Here is a 13,886-nt window from a genome sequence, read left to right on the forward strand (position 1 = left end):
TCTTACTGGGTTGCCCAGACTAGTCTCAAACTCCTGAGCTCAAGTGATCCTCCCACCTCAGCCTCCTAAAGTGTTGGGATTACAAGTGTGAGCCACCATGTCCGGCCGCTGATCTGTCTGTATAGTTTTGCCTCTTGCAGAACATGATATAAATGGAGTCACACAATATGACATCTCTTGGGTCTGGCTTCTTTCACTTAGAAAAAAGCATTTTAGATGAGAAACATGGACATGCAGAGGGGAACACACAGCAGGGCCTATCGGAGGGTGAAGGGTGAGAGGAGGGACAGGATGAGGAAAAATAACTAGGATTAATACATGGGTGATGAAATAATCTGTGCAACAGATCCAAGTTTACCTATATAACAAACCTGCATCTGTACCCTGAAATTAAAATAAAAGTTAAAAAAAGAAAAATGCATTTAAGATTTACCCATGTTGTTGCATGAGTCAATACTGTTTTCCTTTTTATTGCTGAGTAGCATTCTATTGTGTGGACATGACACAGATTGTTGACCCAGTCACCTTTTGAAGCACATCTAGGTTGTTTCCAGTTTGGGGATATTATGAATAAAGTTGTTATACAATTTTGCATAGAGGTTTTTAGACAAACATATGTTTTCATTTCACTTGGGTAAATACCTAAAAATTGTATTTCTGGGTCATATGGCAAGTGTATGTTTACTTTTATAAGCCACTGTTAAATTGTTTTCCAAAATGGCCATACAATCTGCATTCCCACTAGCAAAAAGTAGGGGTTCCCATGGCTCTGCATTCTCTCCAGTCTTAGCATTGTTAGTTTTTAAAAAAATTTTTAGCCATTCTTGATATGTGGTGGTAACTCTTTGTGGTTGTATTTTACTTTTCTTAGTGACTAGTGATGTTGGAAATCTTTTTTCTAAAATTTATCATCTGTTTATCTTTGGAGAAATATGTTTTCATTTAAAAAGTGTGATTGTTTCTAATTGCTGAGCTTTAAGAGTTCTTTATGTATGGATTTTCATCAGATGAAGCTTATTAATGGGAAACATCCCCCACACTTTACTAACTTGTTTCCATCTTGATCTTATAATTTTGATATATGTGTGTGTGTGTGTGTGTGTGTGTATATTCTAACTTTAATTTTAAGTTCCGGTGTGCAGGATGTGCAGATTTGTTACATAGGTAAATGTGTGTTATGGTGATTTGCTGCACCGATCAACCCATCACTTAAGTATTAAGCCACTTATGCTTAGTGTTCCATTATTGGAATGCAAGCTTGTTGGAGTTGTTTATATCCTACTGCTCATGGTCATCACCAAGGTCTGATTTTTCACACAAAAAATTTGCAACCTCTGGCATAAATGGGTTAAGCCCTGCATGCATTAGCTGTTTTTCCTAAAGCTCTCCCTCCCCCCACCCCATCCCCTGACAGGCTCCAGTGTATGTTGTTCCCTTCTCTGTGCCCATGTGTTCTCATTGTTCAGCTCCCACTTATAAGTGATAAGATATGGTATTTAGTTTTTTGTTCCTGAATTACTTTGCTAAGGATAGTGGCTTCCAGCTCCACCCATGTCCCTGCAAAGGACATAATCTTGTTCCTTTTTATGGCTGCATAGTATTCCATGGTGTATATATACCATATTTTCTTTATCCAGTTTATCATTGACAGGCATTTTGGTTGGTTCCATGTCTTTGCTATAGTGAATAGTGCTGTAGTGAGCATACACATTTGTATATCTTTGTAACATAATGATTTGTAATCTTTTGGGTATATACCCAGTAATGGGATTGCTGGGTCAAATGTTATTTCTGGTTCTAGATCTTTGAGGATTGCCACACTGTCTTCCTCAATGGTTGAACTAATTTGCATTCCCACCAACGGAGTAAAAGCATTCCCATTTCTCTGCAAGCTCACCAGCATCTGTTGTTTCTTGACTTTTTAACAGCTGCCATTCTGACTGGAGTGAGATGGTATCTCATTGTGTTTTCGGTTTGCATTTTTCTAATGATCAGCGACGTTGAGCTTTTTTTCATATGTTTGTTGTCCTCATGAATGTCTGTCCACATCCTTTGCCCACTTTTTAATGGGGTTGTTTTTTTCTTATAAATGTCTTTAAGTTCCTCATAGATTCTGGATGTCAGACCTTTGTCTGATGGATAGATTGCAAAAATTTTCTCCCACTCTGTAGGTTGCCTGTTTGCTCTGATGATAGTTTCTTTATGTATTTTAACACAAGTCTTGTATCAGATGTGGGATTTACAAATATCTTTCTTCAAGTCTGTAGCTTGTCTTTTCATTCTCTTAACACTGTATTTGACAGAGCAATGTTTTTAGTTTTTAAAAAGTCCAGTTTATAAACTTTTCTTTTGTGGGTCATGCTTTTAGTTTCACATCTAAAAACTTGTTACCAAACCAAAGGTAACACAGATTTTTCTCCTACATCTCTTCTAGAAGTTTTAAGGTTTTAGATTTTGAATTAGGTTAATGATCATTTTGAGTTAATTTTTGTATAAGGCATGAGATTTTTCACACATGGCTGACCAACTGTTCTAGCAACATTTGTTGAAAAGATAAAACTTTCTTCATTGACTTGAGTTTCTACATTTGCCAAAAATCAATTGACTATATTTGTGTCTATTTCCAAGATTTTTATTCTGTTTCATTTTTATATGTATCTATCCTTTTGCCAATATCATATGGTTAGATAACTGTAGCTTTATAATAAATTTTGAAATCAGGTAGAGTCCTCCAACTTTATTCTTTTTCCAAATTGTTTTGGCTTTTCTAGTTCCTTTGCTTTTCCATATACATTTTAGAATTAGTTTGTCTGTATTTCCAAAAAAGTTTGCTGGAATTTTGATTTTGATACACTGAATCTGTGCATCAACTGGACAACATAGATGCCTTAACAATATTGAGTCTTTCAATCCATAAATATAACATATCTTGCTGTTTACTTAAATCTTCTTTAATTCTTTCATTAGTGCTTTATACTTTTCAGTATACAGATCCTGTACATATTTTGTTAGATTTAAGTATTTCAGTATTTAAGTACATATTTAAGTATTTCAATTTTGGTGCTATTACATTTGGTTGTATTGTTTTTTTGCATTTTAAATTTCAGTTGGTCACTGCTGTTTGTAGGAAGACAATTGGCTCTTCTATACTGGCCATGTATCCTGTGACCTTGTTAAACTCACTTTTTAGTCCTGAGAGATGTTTTTGTAGATTCTTGGGATTGTCTTTTTAAACAATCATGTCAATTGAGAATGGGACAGTTTTATTTCTTCCCTTTCTCTTTGTGTGACTTTTATTTCTTTTTCTTTACTTACTGAAAAGGACAGGAATTCCAGTATGGTATCAAACAAATGTGGTGAGAGAAGATAGCCTGTCCTTGTTCTCGTCTTATGGAGAAAGCGTCCCATTTTTTACCACTGAAGTTAGCTGTAGATTTTATAGTTTTATGTATATATGTATATAGTATGTAGTGTCTTTCATAAGATAAATGACATTCCTTTATAATTCTAGTTTGCTGAGACTTTTTACTATGAAGTAATGCTAAATGTTGTCAAATGCTGGCTTTAGAATCAATTGAGATGATTGTAAGGGTTTTCTTCCTTGGTTTCTCAATATCATGAATTATATTACTTGATTTTCAAAATAGAAGCAGCCTCACATTTCTGGGATGAATCCTGCTGGATTAGGATGTGTAATCCTTTTTCTATTAATATATTGCTAGGCTCAATCTGTTGAAGAAATTTATATCTATTGTTTGATATAATAGTGGTTTTCAATTTTCTTTTACTGTCTTTGGTTTCAAATTAGATTAGTTCTGGCCTCACAAAATGACTTGGAGTGTTTTTCCTTCTTTTATTTGTGGGAGGACACTGATAGATTTGTTCTTATTTCTTCCCTAAATATTGGTAGATTTCACCAAGGAAATCATCTATGCCTGTGTGGGAAGGTTTTCAGTTACAATTCAATTTCTTTAATAGACATAGTGTTATTCAAGTTCTCTGTTTCTTCTCAGTGAGTTTTGGTGGTTTATGTCCCTTAGAAAATTGGCCTATTTCATCTAAGATGTTGAATTTATGGAGGGTAGACAGGTGTTTATTGTATTCTCTTATTATTGCTTTGATGTCAGTGAGACAAAAAATGAAGTTCTCCTCTTTTATTCTTGGTATTGTTATTTATATCTGCTCTCTTTTCTTCTTGAGAAAAGAAACTCACTAGAGGCTTATCAATTTTATTGAGTTTTTGAAATAATCAGCTTTTGGTTTCATTGGTTTTCTCTATTGTTTTCCTGTTTTCAATTTCATTGATTTCTGTTCTCATCCTTATTATTTCATTTCTTTACTTGCTTTGGGTTTAACTTACTATTCTTTTTCTAATTTCTTAAGATAGAAACTTAGGGTACTGACTTTAGATCTTTGTTCTTTCCTAACATAAGCATTTATTGCCATAAATTCTCTCTGAGCACTATTTTAGCTGCACTTGCAAATTTTTTTTTAAATTTTCATTCAGTTCAAAATACTTTCCAATTTTGCTTGGGACTTCCTCTTAGACCTAGTATTATTTAAAAGTGTGTTGTTTAATTTCCATATATTTGAGGTTCCCCCATTTCTTTCTGTTATTGATTTCTTAGTTTAATTCTGTCATGGTCTGAGAACATACTTTACATGACTTCTATTCTTTTACATTTATCAGGGTTTCTTTTATGGCTCAGAATATGGTCCATCTCAGTGACTGTTCCATGTGCTGCTGTGAAGAACATGTACTGTGTTGTTGATGTTGTTGTTGGGTTGTATGTTTCCTAAATGTCATTAGGTTGGGTGGGTGGATAGGTTTGTTCAAGTTACCTATACACTTAATAATTTTCTATTTGTTTTACCAATTACTAAGAGAGAAGTCTTGACTTATCCAAATATAATTGTGGATTTGTTTATTCTGCATTTGAATGTATCAAGTTTTGCCTCTTTTATTTTGAAGTTCTGTTGTTAATTCTACCTTCAAATATATCAAGTTTTGTCTCCTTTATTTTGAAGGTCTGTTGTTGTTAATATGTTGTAAACATATTTAGGATTGTTTTTCTTCTGGGAAAACTGTCTTGGAAAATGGATAGCTTTATCATTAGATACTTTCCTGCTTATTTTTGATAATATTCCTTGTGCTGTAGTCTACTTTGCCTGAAATTAGTATAGTTACTCCAGCTTTCTTTTGCTTAGTGTTTGAATGATACACATTTCTCCATATTTTTTTTACTTCTATCTATGTCTTCATTTTAAAGTTGGTTCCTTGTAGACAACATATGGTTGGGTCTTGATTTTTTTCTTCTGGCTCAGTATGACAAATCCTTTTCTTTAAACTGGCTTATTTAGATTAGTCACATTTACAGTGATTATTAATAAGGTTAGAACAAAATTTACTATTTACCATCTTGCTATCTGTTTTATTTGTTCCGTTTATTCTGTATTTTTTCCTTTTTAAATGCGTTCTCTGGGTTTATTGGAAAATGTTTTATTATTCCATTTTACCTTTATTTGATGTTATTTACACCTCTTAAATTTTTTTCTAAGTTGTGGCCCTAGGGTCCACATGTAATTTTTAAGTAATCATTTGCATTTAAAAACAATCTGAGTGTTCTCTCAATAGTACATCATTGACATATTGTGTAAGGAACTTATTATAGCATATCCTCAATTCCTCTCTACCGTTCTTTGTGCTACTGCTGTCATCTATTTTACTTTTACATAGCTATCAATAAAGACTATATTGTTACTACTTTCTTTAAACATAAAAAGTAACTACAATAAGAAAATAATAAATTTGATCTTAATTCTATATTTTCTATGTATATGCTCTTCATTTCTTTGTGTAGATTCAAGTTTCTGACCTACGTTACATTCCCTCAGTGAAGATCTTCTTAGCTTTGTTGTGGAGTTGAACTGCTGTAATCCTCCTCTGTCTGCAGCCCCAGGGGCTTCCAACTCTTGTTTTGTCTCCACACTAGGCCTTCAGCAATTCATCAAAAATTTCTAGCTGAATCTTCTTATTGGCTTATATGGCATCTAATGGTATCTACATCTGCTCCGGGTAAGCAAAAATTTGGGTCCTGTTTCTCCCCACAGACAAATCTTCTCTGAAGATTTCTGGTTAGTTGTTTGCTCTTGTGACCTCAGCTCTCCAATGGAAAAGTCATTCATATGGCTAGCATTAAAAAGTCAAAAAATAACAGATGCTGGTGAGGTTGTGGAGACAAAGGAATGCTTATATACGGTTGGTGGGAGAGCAAATTAGTTTAACCACTGTGGAAAACAGTGTAGCAATTACTTAAAGACATAAAGGCAGAAATACCATTTCCAGGAATATAAGTCATTCTATTATAAAAAACACATGCACATGTATGTTCGCTGAAGCACTATTCACAATAGCAAAGACATAAAATCAACATAAATGCCCATCGATGATAGACTGGATAAAGAAAATGTGGTACATATACACCATGAAATACTACGTAGCCATAAAAAGGAATGAGATCATGTCCTTTGCAGGAACATGGATGGAGCTAGAGACCATTATCCTTAGCAGACTAATGCAGGAACAGAAAACCAAATGTCACATGTTCTCACTTATAAGTGGGAGCTAAATGAAGAACGCATGGACACAGGGAGGGGAACAGCACACAGGGTGGCCTATCAGAGGGTGGGAGGAGAGACAGGATGAGGACAAATAACTAATGGGTACTAGGATTAGTACCTAGGTGATGAACTAATCTGTACAACAAATCCCCATGACACATATTTACCTATGTAACAAACCTGCACATATACCCCTGAACTTAAAAGTTAAAAATAAAGAATAAATAATAAAATAAAATAAATTATTCATTTGTTATTGTCCACCATTTTTCTTGTTGTAAGGGTGTATGTGACATCCTTTCCAGCCCTCTATAACTCCACACTGAATCTGGAAATCCAATGAATCCAATTTTTGTTTTGTTTTGTTTTGTTTTGAGATGGAGTCTTGCTCTGTCACCCAGGCTGGAGTGCAGTGGCTTGATCTCGGCTCATTGCAATCTCCACCCACCGGGTTCAAATTCTCCTGCCTCAGCCTCCCGAGTAGCTGGGATTACAGACGCCTGCCACCGCGCCTGGCTAATTTTTGTACTTTTAGTAGAGACGGGGTTTCATTGTGTTAGCCAGGGTAGTCTTGATTTCCTGATCTTGTGATCCACCTGCCTCGGCCTCCCAGAGTTTTGGGATTACAGGCGTGAGCTACTGCGCCCGGCCAAATCTTTTTTAAAATTTCTTTGTTTCAGGTTTGTTTTCCCCAAATATCCTCAAGCTTTAAAATACTGTCTTGCCTTTCATTATTGTTTATATTTTTTCCTTTATCTGTAAAATAAGCTTAAACTATCTTTTTTAATGGTGGCTTTCAGAGTTTTCTATTTCCTCTCTCTTTTTTTTTTAGATGGAGTCTCGCTGTCTCACTCAGACTGGAGTGCAGTGGCGTGATCTCGGCTCATTGCGACCTCCGCCTCCCAGGTTCAAATGATTCTCCTGCCTCAGCCTCCCGAGTAGCTGGGATTACAGGTGCCCACCATCACACTTGGCTAATTTTTGTATTTTTAGTAGAGACGGGGTTTCACCATGTTGGCCAGGCTGGTCTTGATCTCTTGACTTCAAGTGATCCACCTGCCTCGACCTCCCAAAGTGCTGGGATTACAGGCGTGAGCCACCGCTCCCAGCCTCCTCTCACTCTTGAGCACTACTTCTACCTGTGTTAATTCTTGCCCATCTCTGTGTCACAGTGGTTCCTCATGTGGTTTTGATGGTGCTTGCATGTGTAGTTTTGATTATGTAATTTTGAATTTTGATTTATTGTCAGTAAGAGCTACGCCTTCTATGGTGATCTATACATCCTGGGTTGTGCACTAAGGGAAGTTTTTTGTTTGCTTCTGCCAGGGTTTCAGGATTCTACTGTCCTGGATCAATCTTTCTGTTTAATTCTCAGGTACCTGTAAGCATTATAACTCACACCTGTACGTGGTATAGTGTGAGGTTTTGACTTCTTGCAAGTAATTACTTTTCTTTTTAATACAAAGCACCTGTAGACTAGAAGTTTCCTTTTCAGTCTGGCTAGCCCTTAGCACACCCAGACAGTGACTCGGTTCCAACTCCCTCCTTCCTTCATCTCCCGTCCTCCCCTGGGGATTAAAACCCCAGTTTTCAGGCTAAGCCTGAAATCCCTGTGGATCCACGTGGCAACAGCTCCCGCACATGGTTGTCAGTTTCATCTTCATTGCTGGAGCCTAGGGATTTCCATCGGTCAAGTACAATGTCAACAAAAAGTGACCTACAATTCTACTTGCTTGCTTCTGGGTGGGGGGTCCCTCCCCCATCCCCTGATCTACTCCCTCTGATGCCAGCTCAGTCTGCCGTGTTGCTGGGAGAGGACTGAGCACAAGTTTTATGTGATTCAAATTCTGTTCATGACCAAAATGGAAAGTGTCTCCCTCTGTTTCTTTGAAAAAGAGAGATTCAGGTCAAGGCCTATTTGAACCCCACCCTCCTTAGTTACTTGAATTAAAAATACAGAATTTAGTGATATTTTCCTTATCTTCTTTCCCACTTTATGAGTTGTAAATACAATAGTTATTGTCTACATGACAGCAAGAAGGCAAGTTGTTTTGATATATATCCAGGGAGTTTATATTATAGCCTTAGTTTATTTGAATGTGACATTTAAGTACTAGCCATGCTTCCTTGAAGTCGATTAGCTTGCTACTTATATTAGGAGGAACGTATGACAAAATGCTGCTTTCCCAAGATCAGCAGCAGTCCTTCTGAGGTAAAGAGCCCAGACTTCTGCCCTGTCTCTGGGTTTCCTGAAGAAGTTACTTACCAGGATTCAGGTGTGTGTCCTGCCCCTCCATGAGGTCCTCATTGTAGATGTGGCCAATAGAAGATGAAATGAGGGAGAGACCTAAGAGGTTCTTCAATTAGTAAGCCTTAAGTTATCTAAAAGAAATAAAAGCTTAAATAAAAGTGTAGGGGATTAAATGTCTTGGTGTTTCACTAATTGCTAACATACTGACTATACTTTTTTTTTTTTTTAACTTTAATTACTTTCCTCCAGTAAAGAGTAGACCTCCGACTGAGGAAGCAGCCTGTCTTTCAACTGTAAACTGTGGTCTGCTACACTTCATTCTTATTACTCTGGTCCTCAAAGCAGTCTCACCCCGAGATGAGCCTGGACACGAGTGTCATAGCCAGCGGTGTGACAAGTAGAAAGGCTGTGTATGAAGACACTCCATCTTATCTGCCAATGTTTTTCTCATCTGTACAATTAAGGTGCTCCATTAAATCAGCTCTAAGGTTGTTTCAAGGTTAAGAAAGAATTAAAATCATAAATCAAGATTTCAGAGGCATTGCAGGATTGAGATGCTACAATTTTGGAGTTTATAAATTGATAGTAAAGAGAACTGTCCGAAAATGACCTCTGTCCTGAGACGAAGCAACCCCAGGGAAGTCTTGCCAGACCTCACCTCCACCTGCTCTTCCAGAGACTGCACAAGAAGGGTGTTAGGGACACTGATTTCCAAATCTGTCTCCCTCCCCACAGCACACTGCTGGGCAGGATTCAGGCCTCACTGTTTTCTTGATTCTTAGAACCTGTCACTGATGCATGTGTGTTGACCAAATAAATAATGCTACTGTTTGTCTTACACTTGCCCTTTCTGATCATGAGGTCTAAGTTAGTATCCTGAGTGACGACTGCTTCTCACTTGCCTTACTTTCATCATCTTTCAGCTCTCTCCTTTCCCTTCCTCAACACCAGTAAGTCCTACATCTGTACGCCTGAGTCCTGCACTGCAACTCAGAGTTTTCAATCATGACTATTTAAACTCACATTGAAGACTTGTGCCTGATCGTGTGCTAGAAATGTCTCCTTGGCTCTCGCTGTCATGAATCCTAGAAGGAATAAAAATCTACATAGCTGCAGAAGGCAACATAGCCCCACCTGAAGGAGGTGAGATCCCAGTGTGGGAGAAGCAGGCCCGAGTGACAGGACATCAGTATCGGTCCTTTAAGATGATGAAGAAGCTGCTTCGCCAGCCCAGCATTGCCTCCATTTTAGCTGCCCATTTACAGTGAAGGAATTCTTAAAGATAATTTCCAGATTATAACTGGAAGAAAAGAGAATTTTCATTTCAAATTTAGAATGATGAACGGAGAAGAAAATCTTTTTAAAAATTCTCTTTACCCATGTAGCTCATTAAAAAATGTTTTTTTTCTGGACCATTAATGAAGCAGGTATAGTGTTTTATTTATTCACAGTGATGAACAAAGTGAATAAGGCCAGTCTGACTTTACCTGGAAACATTATGAAAAAAAAAAAAATTCGCCTTCCAGATCAAGGGAGCTCTGCCAGTGCTCCCTCAGCGCCTCTGCAGGAGTGCGGTCCTCCCAGAGCTCACCTCCTCCCTCTGCAGTGGTGCTGCATTGATGCTGCACTGATGCTCATGCGCCACAAGATGGAGCCTTCAAAGCGGGTCATTTCCCAGTGCTTCCTCTCCATTCCCCCCTCACCCCGTGAAAAGTCAACATCTGAGTTTGTGAGGGTTTAGGAAAGAGAGGCAAACACAATAAGGACGAGGTGAGCAGCCACTGAGGGGAGCCACAGGATTGTCCTAAGGAAAGCAGACCTGCTCTTGGCTCTTTCTTGATGAACACTGCTATCAGTGTGAAGGCACAGAAGACATGCTCAGCAGGTGTGCAGGTGACATAAAGCCAGAAGGGATAGTTGTGCATTTGGATGATACCGTAAAGATTCTAAAATCTTTCAGCAGGATGAAATTGACCAGGTGAGAATGAGCGGAAGCACCTGCATAGGTGTGTCTTCAATGGAGTAATAAAAAGAGATTTGGATGGTGAAAGAAAAGACCTGAATCTGTCCCAGACCATACTAACAGTAATCATGGTGCCTGTGATGGTTATTACAATGTCATCTCACACAGCGCTTCTCATGGACAGCGAGCTGGCAAACTGCTTGTTGCTTGGCCTAAACAAGATATGAAGCTCTGGTTAGAGTATCGATGAACATTATAACAAACTTCATCACATTGTTTAGTACAGCCGAATAAGCAAAATTTTCCTGAAGGAAGCAGGGCATCAATCTACCTTCTGGCTTGAATTCCTCAACTTGCAGAGGGCCTGCCCTGAGAGTGGTGCTAAATTTTGAAGGCTCCTCTGTGTCCGTACTAAGTACTGATTGTGTTAAGTACTTCAAATGCATCTTTGTATTTGTAGAGACATGGTGTACTTAGAGCCTGTGTAGTGGAATGGTTAAGTATGTACATCTGGACCAGACTGCCTCAGTTCCTTCATTTGATGGATGATAATACAGAGGATTGTTGTAGTGAAGGTAGGAAGTATAGTGCATGTGAAGACACCATGTTTCCTGGTACATGGCGTGTGCTCAGTAAAAGGAAGTGAGTAATAATGTGTTTCTCCTCAATAACTCTTTGAGGAAAGTGCTGTTGATATCTGATTTTATTGATGAGGAACTGATCTGAGTTTCAATGAAGGAAAATAACCTCCTGGGGTCATGCAGTTCTTATGGGTGAGATCCCAGACTAGAAACCAGGGATTTTCTGACTGTAAATTTCAAACAAATGCTTATTCATTATAGAACACTGCCATTTCCTGATCGAACTGGATCAGTGGTTTTTAAGTTTTTTGACCAAAACTCAATTATGGTCATAATCTATACACACACATAGTTGTGTATCTAAATCTGAAACATAAGTTTTGCATAATACTTGTCTTTCATTATGTGCAATGCACTCTGATACTTTCTACTGTATTCAGTTTTTAAAGAAAGCTGGGTGTAACTGTCTTAGTCTGCTCAGGCTGATATAATAAACATACCATAGACTGGGGTGGCTTAAACAACAAACATTTATTTCTCACAGCTCCAGAGGTTGGGAAATCCAAGATCAAGGCACCAGAAGATTCAGTGTCTAGTGAGGGTCTGCTTCCTGGTTGAAATATAGCACTTTCTCACTGAGTCCTCCCATGGTGGAAGAGGCAAGGGAGCTCTCTGGGGTCTCTTTCATATGGGCACTAACACTGTTCATGAGGGTTCTACCCTTATGATCCAATTACCTCCCAAAGACCCCATATCTTAATGCCATCATATTGGGGATTACGACCTCAATATATGAATTTGGAAGTTGGGGGACATTTAGTCCATAACAGAGACCTACTTAAATTGATTTCATGGCCCATGAATGAGCTATATAACTCATGACTTGAAAATATGTACCAGCAATTTCTACAGACTCATTCTAATGTTCTCTAATTCTCCTAAAAAACAAAAATACAAAAAAAGCTTTCAAACTCAATTCCTTTAGTCCAGAACAGAAGAGTCTGACTTGGGAGCATACATGTGAAAAAGAAGTAAGGATTTTATCCCAGGTCAATATAAGGAAACGCTGCAATTTGGGGACAAAAAGCTCACCTGTAAGGCTCCATCAGACATCCTGCATTTCCTCCTGGGAATCATATTTTAAGAGAAATTAACAATCTAGACTGCGTTCAGAGAAGGACAGTGAAGGTGGGGGAGGATCTGAAATTATTTAAGAAACTGAGAATGTTTAATATGACTTTAAGGAAAAAGGGTCTCTAGTTTATATGTATATATATACGTGTGTGTATATATGTGTATGTGTATATGTATTATGATCATAGGTCTCTGCGTTAGTAGAATAATTTTTCAGCATTAAATAGGTCTTGGTCCATCTGACATGGTATTTTGTATAAAACTTATTTTTCTTGTGTTTTTAGATTTTGGTGTCTACAGTGAGAGTCCTGTAAAATGATTATGGCTGCACCTCCCTCCTGTGAGAGGCTGTGAAATGCAGGCAGGAAACAGCCCCTCCCAGGTTAAGCGGAGGAGCTCTGAAGCTTGGCGTTGGCAGGATTTTTGCCCTGCTTCAAAGGGATTTGAAGGGTGGTGACAGGCTCCAGCCCAGACTGCGCCTCGGAATGCAGACGCTTCTCTGCCTAGAACCTGGCCCGGCCCTGTGGGAAAGCCCCGGTTCTCGGCGGCACTGAACTGGTAAAAAGCACTTGCGGTGGGTTCCCTCCCTTTCTCCCTCCCTCCCTGGCCATGGGAGTCAGGAAAACAGGCAGTGAAAGGCTTCAACAGTTCCTTTCCAGTTTTCCACGGGGCCCCCAAGGAACGCCTGCAGCTGGAATTCCCCAGGAGACAGGGAGCTGTAACAATAGAGGTCTGAACTGTGGTTGCCGAGGGAGGGCTTCTTGTTGGAGTGGGTCGCGGCGGATTTGTTGGTAGCTTATTGAATTCAGGAAGGAAAGGGGAGAGAGAAGTTGAGTGTGACTAAAAGCTTACTTGGTTGGGAGACCTGGGAGCAAAACAGGGCCACCAAAACAAAGTGGAAAAATTGCAGTTGCATAAGTTGTGGGGAGAAAGGATAAATACTTTTAATAGTGCTATGTTTGTGGCTTTGTGTTGGGGCTGTATCTGGGAAGCTTCGAAATGAAGCTGGAGTAGTTAAAATATATTAATCTTGCTGCTCAACCTTCTGCTACCCAATGTTAAATCCAGACACTTGGGCAACCTTTGATCATATTTGAGAGTGAAGTGGCTCTTAGAGATACTGAAACTTCACTGTAGTCCCAGATAGCATATTCATTCATTCACTATCTGTTGGCACCTCATACTGAGGTTAAAACTCTTAGAACAGAATTATCATATTTATTTTTGGTAGTTCTTTCAAATTCTTTCAGTAGACAAACAGGTTAGTGAGTTTTGCTTTTTTAAGCACCTTACACAGTATCCGGCACATAGTATATATACCTACTATGCAAATATA

Source organism: Chlorocebus sabaeus, chromosome 8 (assembly GCF_047675955.1).
Source record: "Chlorocebus sabaeus isolate Y175 chromosome 8, mChlSab1.0.hap1, whole genome shotgun sequence".
NCBI classification, from domain to species: Eukaryota; Metazoa; Chordata; class Mammalia; order Primates; family Cercopithecidae; genus Chlorocebus; species Chlorocebus sabaeus.